At 38.9% G+C, this 9,855-nt stretch overlaps 1 pseudogene; it reads left to right on the top strand.

The window, feature by feature from the left end:
* The first annotated feature begins 2,247 nt into the window (after positions 1–2,247).
* On the top strand, positions 2,248–9,379 carry LOC126508394 (serine/arginine-rich splicing factor 10-like; annotated as a pseudogene).
* The last annotated feature ends 476 nt before the right edge of the window (positions 9,380–9,855 follow it).

The raw sequence follows: 9,855 nt of genomic DNA, 5'->3' as shown, positions 1-9,855 counted from the left end.
ATTCTATTTCTGATCTTGGGTTATTGGTACCTGTAAACACTATTAGAAAATAATAGCTTTCATATCAACAGAGGAATTTACCTTTCTGTGTCTGGGTAATATTTCCTTGTGGGGGCATTTTGCCTATGACTATCTGGAAAGACTGGTTGTGAATGTCTTGGGTAGTCACAACAGAGAACTTCTCCACTTTTTATCCACCTCTTTCCTTAGATAGGCAATGGATGCAAGGTGGGTATATGAAAGTCATTTTGTCTCTGACTGGATAGGCTTACTTTTAGTTAACATACTCTTATATTTTCAACCACTTTGTTTAGATGGAGACTGCTTGTTCATTTCCCGGCCACCCATACTCGAAATAATCACACAGAAACTGTATTATTACAATACTGCTTGGCTTATTAGTTCGTGCTTCTTATTTGGATAGCTCTTATATCTTAAAATAACCCATTTCTATTAATCTGTATATCGCCATGTGGTTGTGGCCTACTGGTAAGGTTCCGTCCAGCATCCAGCATCTGTCTCTTCTGGTGGCTATATGGCTTCTCCCTGACTCTGTCTACTCTCTCGCTATATCTCTTCCAGTCTGCTGATTTCTGCGCTGCTATAGGCCAAAGCACATTCTTTTATTAACCAATGGATGTAAAACGTATTCACAGCATACAGAGGGGAATCATATATCAATTCTGGATGTTTCTGTGACTGATATTAAAGTCATTACCCGATAGATGTAAATCTACTAGATGTTGCTAGTAGATTTGTGATAGTAGATCTTTTGTCTACCTTTTAGCCAATTGATACACCTTCCCATTAGACATCACTATTATCTTGAATAGTTATACATGGATTGTCTCCAAGTAGGGCAGATGACACTCGATGGTAGCAAGCTTAGAGCTTTATCTCCTAAAAATTCCTATCTACAAAAGATTTTTAAACCTTTGAAGTCACAGTACTTGAAAATTTCACAAGAATAGGAAGTGGAGCACAAGGCTATAGATACTGTGGAACACTTCATTTCATAAGAGCTCCCGAGTTCTGACTTCCTTTTCATTACATCTCTCTACTGCAACATTTACGGAAATTCATGTGGCATTTAACACTACTGTGGCAGATTTGGGGCATATATTTGAAAATTCTTGAAAATGGTATTCCCCTCAGTCTGTTTTTACAGAAAACATGTAAATGTTGGTTGGTAGGGGGAGGCCTCAGCTGTTCCTGGGCTATTTGTATCACAGTTGCAAGAAACCTTTTATGGAAACAGGGGTGCTGCTTTACATACTTCACTTCAGGATGGGTGGGAAATAATAAATTATGGGCATGTCACAGTCATGGGAGACTTGTTTACCAGATATACTGAACAGAGAATCACCCGTTGAGGATGGGGGACCAGAGATGCCCACGTGGTGAGTGCATCAGCTTTCACACCCCAACTTGAGAGAATAATGAACTATGTTTCAGGTCCTATTTCTTGGATCTTGTTATTCTTTTCAAAGTAGTTTAGAGGACCAACTGGTTTCAAAACAAACAAACAAACAAAAGCAGATAATTGAACTGAAACTTGGGAATGATCTTAAGATGCAAATTTGGAAGTATCTATAGCTAGATTTTTTTTGTACTCCCTTTCAAAGTAACAGATTTAACTGATGACTAAACAGATTTCCAGAAGTATTAGAAATTGAAAGTAAAATTGAAGAGTTTTTTTTTTTATCCCAAACTATTTTCATAGGAAGTCTAAAGCAATGCAAACTGTTTCTGAGTTTTCCTCTGTACATTTAAGGTAGTCCCTTGTGGATTACTGGGCATTTTACCATCCTAGGGGACATCTCATCCAGGAAAGTGAGCAACACGAACTGAGATCCTCAAAGGGTAGAATCAGTGCAGAGAAGTGTTGGAGCCTCACTGTATCAACTTAGAGCATTTGATGTTGAGAAGAAGTCAGCAGAGGCTCCTCCATTTCTTATTTATTAATCTTTAATACAGCCATTTGCCTATTTGTGAATTTGTATATTTACTGGGAAATGTGTAATATTTTTAAAGAGAATTTGTTTTAAAAATATCTTTGTGTGCTTATGAGTTTTATAACAATATTCCACAGAGTACACACAGATGGCAACATGGTTATTTTAGTAAAGAAAATGAATTCAGCTATTATGTCAGTTACATTTGACACAGAGCAGGTATAATATACATAAAAATCCCCAATACAAGGCAATGTTATTAGCTATTCCCTTCTCGTTCTATGATCTAGACATGTCTATCTTACGTATGAGCCGCCTTGTGTCTCTTAACCTTATTCCACCCCCTGTTTACGGTGATAAGTTCTGTTCCCCACCTCTGTGTATTCGATTGTTTTGTCACATATAAATGGGATCATACACTGTTATTTTCTTGCAATCTCTGCCATTTTCACATGGAATAATATCTTCTAGGTTTGTATTCTGGCAAAAGTCAGTATCTCCGTTATAGAGCCTGGAAAATATTTCATTATAAACACCTGCATGCACCTATCCCCCACATTTTTCTCGCTTAATCGTCCATCCATTTACTTGCGGGTCTTTCTATGCCAGGACTGTTGTGAGTAACGGCACAGTTGACATGGAAGTGTATATACCTTCATGGGCTGATAATTTCACTCCAGGAAACTTTGGGCATCTATCTACTGCTGAATTGTTTGGAAGTTCTATAGTTTATTTATTTTAATTATTTCAATTGCTTTTTCACACATATTTTAAAAATGGTTCCTCTAACTTCCCTCTTCACCAGTAGTATTATAAAACATCATTTTCCCACACTTTAGCTGACAGTTAACATTTTGATAACAGGTATCCTAATCATGAGGGTTGCTATTGTATGGTGGTTTTAATTTGTACCTGTCAGTTTCTTGAAAAATTTATGCCTTCTTTGGTAATAAAATGTTTGCTGCTCTTTTAAAATAATATTATGTTTTCATTTTTTTTATCAAACTACCTTCAAGAGGGAAATGCATTTAAGTACTCCATTTTTTTAATTTGTTACTTTTAATTCATGTGTGTGTTTGTGTGTATCTCTTTGTGAGTGTATGCTATGCATGCCTGCCAGAGATCAGAAGAATAAACTGGACCACTTAGATTTGGACTTGTAGGAAGTTGTAAAACACCAAATGTGGGTGCTGGAAACTTAATAAAGCCCTCTTGAAGAGCAGGAAGCACCCTTAGCCACTGGACCATCTCTTTAACCCCATGAAGAGGAATTAAATAAACTAGAGTATTATACCACAATGAAAAGAAAGTCTAACTGTTCTTTAAAATAGTAATGAGTGTAAAAAAACTGCATTAGATTTATAAAACTCTTTAAAAAGCATAACGGTGGTTACATTTGGTGGTGATTTTTCAGAACAGCTGAAGTGGTCCTTGCATTACATTCTACAGCTGGAGCTGGGGAACCCACACAAGCATTACCTTGTGGTAATTGAACAAGCCATGTGCTTACATTTTGCTCAGTTCTCTTTCCATGAATGAGTGTGCAGAATTCTAATCTCATACCCCTTGGTGATGAACTGGAATGTGCACTACTGTGTAGAAAAGGAGGCACAATGAGGTTGTAGCCGCAAACCAGAACATAAGATTACCTAAAATGTTGAAGGGAAAAAAAGGGAGGATAGAGGAAAGAAATGCTAAAAAAAAAGAAAGAAAGAAACAGGAGGGCGAGGGGGGGCTACAGAAAGAAAATAATACAAATAAATGATAGAAAAACACAGAGAGCAGGAAAGCGGATACTGATTGGGGAAGAAGTGGGCGGGGGAAGCGCAGCGTCAGCTAGTCTTCCTCTGGCCATGCTCAATATGGTGTCCTTCTACTGCACAAGCCCACAGCATGAGGAGTAATGAGGCAAAATGCATCCCTCCTGAGATTCACTTAGGCTAGGTGACGAGGTGGATTAAAGAGAAAACTTTGAGTAGCATATGAGATTAAAGTGTAAATTTGCTGGGCCAACAAGTTAAGCAATCTTCCCAAGATGTCCTTTAGAGGTCCTGCCTTTTGGGAAAAGCTAATCAGCCTCGTGAAATGCAGTGCAGCTGCAGGAGGAAAAAAACTCTATCTCCATGCATGCTTGCTACCAAGCCGCAGCTGCTCAGTGAGAGACATCTTCTGCCTCCTTCAGCTGCGGAAGTGTTAGCCTTCTGACAGTCTGCATGGCATTGTTTGCACACTGGCCACAAGGGAAAGGGCAGACAGATTAACAAAATAAAGTTGTCAGCCTGATAGGAACTACCCAGGTGTTGGGTATGACATTCTGTTCCCTTCTATATTCCCCAGAGCAGCAATGCATCTCACCACTTGTCCATACCGTTCTGTGGAGGACAGGGGAGATTTCATTGCATAGTCAGATCTTTTCAAACAGGAGACTCAAGGGAACTCACCCAAGCCTCATTCTTTTGAAGACTTCTCACAGGCTTTTGACCATCCTTGCGCTAAGGTGGGGCAGACATTGGTGAGACTGATTCTTCCCCGAGTCCAGTGAGTCTGGTGAGACACAGTTCTCTACCACTTAATGCAGCTCATCCCCAGAGCTGTGCCGCACCTGTGAAGGCCACCATCCGTGGAAATGCTTGCCTCTTCTCCCGGCGCTCCCTGGATGAAAAGTGCGCTGCTAGTCTCGATGAATCTTTGTTGAGAGTGAATTCATATATTTTATTGCAGGTATTTGAAGCATCTAATCCTGAAAGTCTCCCTCTCCTGTAAGACAAACAGAAAGGCCAGCCTTAGCCTTGATGGAGGAATAGCCAAGGTTAGACATGTAAAAGCACACCTGTCACTTGGTTAAATTATTACACGTTAGAGATGAGAAATTTTTCAAACCTTCCTAGTTCATACAGGGTTTCCCTGGTATACAAGACGCCATAACAAGGACCAAGATAATACAAGCAGATGAATTTACAGGCTACATGCAAAACATCTCAAAATTTATAAATGTTACACTCTTATATTGTATAAACCCCCAAATTCTCCTTTCTTGGAAAAGCTCCTGTTTAAATTTGAGCAAAAAAAGTTAAGTAAGAATATCTTTATGTCTAATGCATAAAAAATAGTTTTTCAATGTAATTAAGAGAGCCATATATTTAAAAAAGAAATAGCAATGAATTATCTTTCAGGAAATAACTCCTCTCTTATAAGCTGATCGTGTTTGACTAAGACTTACAAACATACTAAAATAAATTCACAGGTCACCATCCCAATCGCTTAGCATTCAAACTGTATATACTTAATAAAAAATTATGAGCCCTAAAGCTTTCCTCAAAATTCTATTGATTTAAAGTTACAAGCAAAGAAATTGTTGTTTCAAAGAAATATATGTGTGTATATGTAGTTAAAGTATTGGGCACATTCTACATCTCTCAAGTTTTCCTTTTTTAGTCGAAAATGGCTGTTAAATTTAGCAACAATTTTATGTGAATGAAATATCCCATCTACAAAGTATGGACTTTAAATTCAGTTTTGATCCGATAGCATTGTATTGCTGGAATAAATCTCTTGTGCCCATGTGGCTTCTTGTAATGCTATTGTACTTGTGCTCACCATTCTCCTCCAGCGAAGTGATGGATGGCAATGAGACTTAACCCAATTCTACATCAGGTCCTTGCTAACCTCACACAAGCCTTTCATAAATCTGAATAATTTGCTGCTGCTTTGCAGCCATTGTGTGAGCTCGAGAGTGGTGTTGCTCTAACATTATGTATTATTGCAACCTCCTCTGGAAACAAAAGGGCTTTGATTGTTTCCATAAGTGAATTATGTTTTCATATATTTTATACCGTTGTAGTGAGCATTGCTTAGCAACAAGTCTCTAAGAGTGACGAAGTAGAGCATGTCTTCTTAGCGTAATATACTAATTCTCCACCCCATCTCACTACTGTCTGGAGCTATGCAGGCCCTGACTTTTCTAGCCCAGAAGAATGATTTCTTCTCACTGTGTGTGCATTTGTGTGTGTGTGTGTTTATGTATGTGTGTTTCTGTGTATGTATACATGTAGACTGAGTGTTTATATATATATATATGTGTTCCAACATACATATATTGTTTTTGTGTGTGCATGCACATGTGTGTGAATGTCTGTGTATGTGTGTTCATGCAGAGGCTGGGCTAACCATTTTAGTCCTTTAATTATTTCCCGATTATTTTGAAAGATAAAGTTTCTCTTGACCCTGGAGCTCACCCATGTCTTGAGTGACTCGTGTAAAGAACCTCAAAACTCAATCTGACTCCACCTCCCTACCATCATACTGGCTTTACCTGGATTTGGGGGTATCCAAACTCAGATCTTTGTGTGTTTATAGGAAGACCCTTAGTGGCAGAGCCAACTCCTCTGTTTCCTCTTCTCACTTCTTAAAATAAGTTTATTCTGTATAACTAACTGCATTAACTCTTTGATTACAGGCAAGATGAAATGTGAGATGACACCGATTACTCAACTGGCACCTAATGCACAAAACATTTTCACATGGAAATTAACTCACACTAATCTATTAAAAAAAATCACCAACGAGACAGACCCATATAACAGCTCTGCATTTTGCTGCCCCTTATTTAAGATTACAAAAAGCACAAGCATGTTTGTAGGTACCATTATGGATTTCACAATGAAAAAGGCACACTTCTCATCCAGCCCTCTTTGTGCCAAGGGAATGGACTTTCAGAAGACTAGTGTCTCGCTTAAGCCTAGGGAAAAAGCAAATAACTTTCTTATCCCTCTATGTAGGTTGAGTGTCTTTGGTTGGTTCAGACAGAAACTTTTCTAAAAATATCCAAGATCCATAGCTCCCTTCAAAATCAATTCTGAATCCAGCAGCAGTTGTATAAGATAAGCACAGAACATAAACCTTTCTCACTCAGGATTTAACTCACAAGCTGTGCACACATATTATGATAATGTGTTGGCATTGGCTGGAGCTATTTTTATCTTCCATTTGGCCCTGGCTTCCTGCGGGTTCCATGGGGAAGATGCTTCTTCCCTCAGTCTCCACAGTTGTTCTCTCAGGTGACATGGGTAGTGGAAGGGAACCAGTTTTTTTCTCACGGGTTTAAATTTAAAATTAGGCTAAGGTATTTTAAAGGCTGCCAAAAGAGAAGAGAGGAGCAGCAAGACCCTGTGAGAAGAATGGCCTTCTTGGTAACGTATAAGAAAGACTACGGAGATAGAGACAAAGTCCCTCATCAGAACAATGGACTGAGCCCCCAAGGTCCAGCTGAAGAGCAGAAGGACAGAGGAGAAGATGAGCAAGGAAGTCTGGACGGCGAGGGGTTGGTCCACCTACTGAGACAGTGTGCCTGTTCTAATGGGAGCTCACCAAAGCCAGCTGGACAGGGACTGAATGAGCATGTAATCTAAACAGACTCTCTGAATGTGGCTGAAAATGGGGGCTGACTGAGAAGCCATTGATAAAGTCACTGGAACTTGTTTCTACTGCATGTACTGACTTTTGGGGACCTTAGTCTATTTGGATGCAAAGCTTCCTAGGTCTGGATGTTGTGCGGGGGGGGGGGGGGGGGNNNGGGGGGGGGGGGGGGGGGACTTGGACTTCCCACAGGGCAGGGTTCTCTGCCCTCTCTTAAGGAGGGAGGGGGAGGGAGGAGAGTGAATGGAGGAGCCGGAGGGGAATAGGAGGAGGGGAGGAAGTGTAAATATTTGAATGGAAAATAAATAGAAAGAAAGAAAGAAAGAAAGAAAGAAAGAAAGAAGAAAGAAAAGAAAAGAAAAGAAAAGAAAAGAAAAGAAAAGAAAAGAAAAGAAAAGAAAAGAAAAGAAAAGAAAAAAACTACATCAGGAGTTTGGAAGCACGACTCTTACAAGTCATCTCTGTCTCCCACACACAATAGTCGTCATAGGTCAACACCCCATTTTTCTCTTTTAATCAGAGTACTGAACTTGAAATATGAAAGTGGGAAAGGTCCTTGCAGAAATCAATAAGGAAATAGTTGCCTGTCATAGACTTCACCCAGCACAACCACACAGTACATATATTTAAAAAACTATTAAGTGCCCATAATCAATTAGAATTTGAAAGTTAACTTGAAAAGACTCTGAGCCTTGAGACAAGCAATGATATAGAAGAAAAGCAAAGATTAGTTAAAACTGAGATGTGAGGTGTCATTGCACACAGCTGTGTTAGACAGCATAATTTTTGACATTCTAAATTTTTAATAGAATTCAAAAATATCCAACATTGCCTTCTTGTATTGAATTATAATACAAATATACTCTAGGGAAAATGTAATTGCTCATCTGTTCTTGAATCTTCCATCCATAATGAATCTTATATTATGGCATGATTTTATAAAGTTAAATATTTCTTTTGACAAGGAACATTTATCACCTAAAAATACTCAAGGCTTTGGATTTTTCTTCTGCTTTGTCTTTTATGAGACGTTTCCTGGCCTTTTTTGCTAGTCTAGCTCCTGCTTGACTATTCTATGTGTAGTGACAGATGCTCTGCCACTGCATAGAACTCATCAAATTTCATTTCAGCTCTCAGTTGATGACAGTTCTACAGGTCTGTAGTAGTGATGTGAAAAGTTCCACAAAAACAAGACTGAAAATCACAAAAGTCAAATATAGTCTCATCTCTTCTTTCGTTTCATACCAACTATCAAAGATTATGTATGCTTGTCTATGTATCTCTCTGGAAAAGAACAACTACAAACAGGGTCATAATGTCATAACAAGCATGCATTATTACTTAGATTAAAAATAGTCATGGGAATGAATGTGAGCCTTGACTGGAGCAGTGGGGGTTTGCTGAGCCCCTTACAGCCACTGGCCCAAGCTCCTGCAACCTGTACCCTCCCTTCCCCCAACCAACATGTCTCTTCATCAGGAACGTGCCAAAGGACACCAGATCTGAATATTTATGTCAGGAATTTAGCCGTAATGGTCCAATAGTAGATGTGTATGTTCTGCTTCATATTTATACTGGATGGCCAAGATGGCATTTGTTCAGTTTGAGGATGTTCATGATGCTAAAGATGCTTTACATAATTTGGATATAAAACAAATTTGCGGGCATCACAAGGGTGTCAGAAAACACTGGGCACATGAAAGTCAAGGAAGGGAGGAATGTGTACAGCCCTTCGTGATATAATGATTATGGATGACATAGACATTGAGATGAGAATGCCAAGGAGTTGCTCTTTTGATGACAACCACAGGAGATCATATTGTGGTAGAAACAGTAGGCTAGCTGGAAGACCATGGTGAAGAAGAGCCTGCTCTGACAATGACAGACAAAACTGATGCTGGGATAGTCAACGCAGTTCTGCATACTAAACTTCAAGAAAGATCAGAAAGCAGAAAAAGAACCAAAGAAGGCCGTTCAAGCAACTGAAGGGTAGATTAGAGTTGTCATAGTAAGAAGACTATACAGATATTTTTGACTGTGATCTGTAATGATAAAAGATTATCAAAAAACTACATGGAATAATTGAAGTCCCCTCAAGGACAAATAAAAGGACATTGAACTTTATATTTGTGGAAACTAATTTTTAAATATGAACAGGTTTATATTGACTCATAGGATGCAGAGCCACGATAAGTTACTGTAAAGCAAGATGTCCAAATATCAAGAAACAGTCATAATCTTTAACAGGGCCTCTCTTGGTCTATCTCAAACTAAATTGGATGGTGAAAGTAAGGTCAAATATAAATATGTTCTTGGTTGTCTCTTTAAAGTCATATCTGTTGATGCCAGTGTTCACAGATGCTGCCTTTGTTTATTTCACTGCCAGGATTTTCTGCTTAACTCTTTGTTTTGTTGGCATCTGAGTTCATTACTTGGATAGCATATGCAGTTTAGATCTAACCACTCCTTTAGAAACCTAGAAGGA

Source organism: Alexandromys fortis, unplaced genomic scaffold (genome assembly GCF_014885135.2).
Source record: "Alexandromys fortis isolate MF-2015 unplaced genomic scaffold, M_Fortis_MF-2015_v1.1 scaffold_82, whole genome shotgun sequence".
NCBI lineage: Eukaryota > Metazoa > Chordata > Mammalia > Rodentia > Cricetidae > Alexandromys > Alexandromys fortis.
The sequence above is the reverse complement of the archived record's forward strand: the minus strand, read 5'-3'. Positions and strand labels throughout refer to the sequence as shown.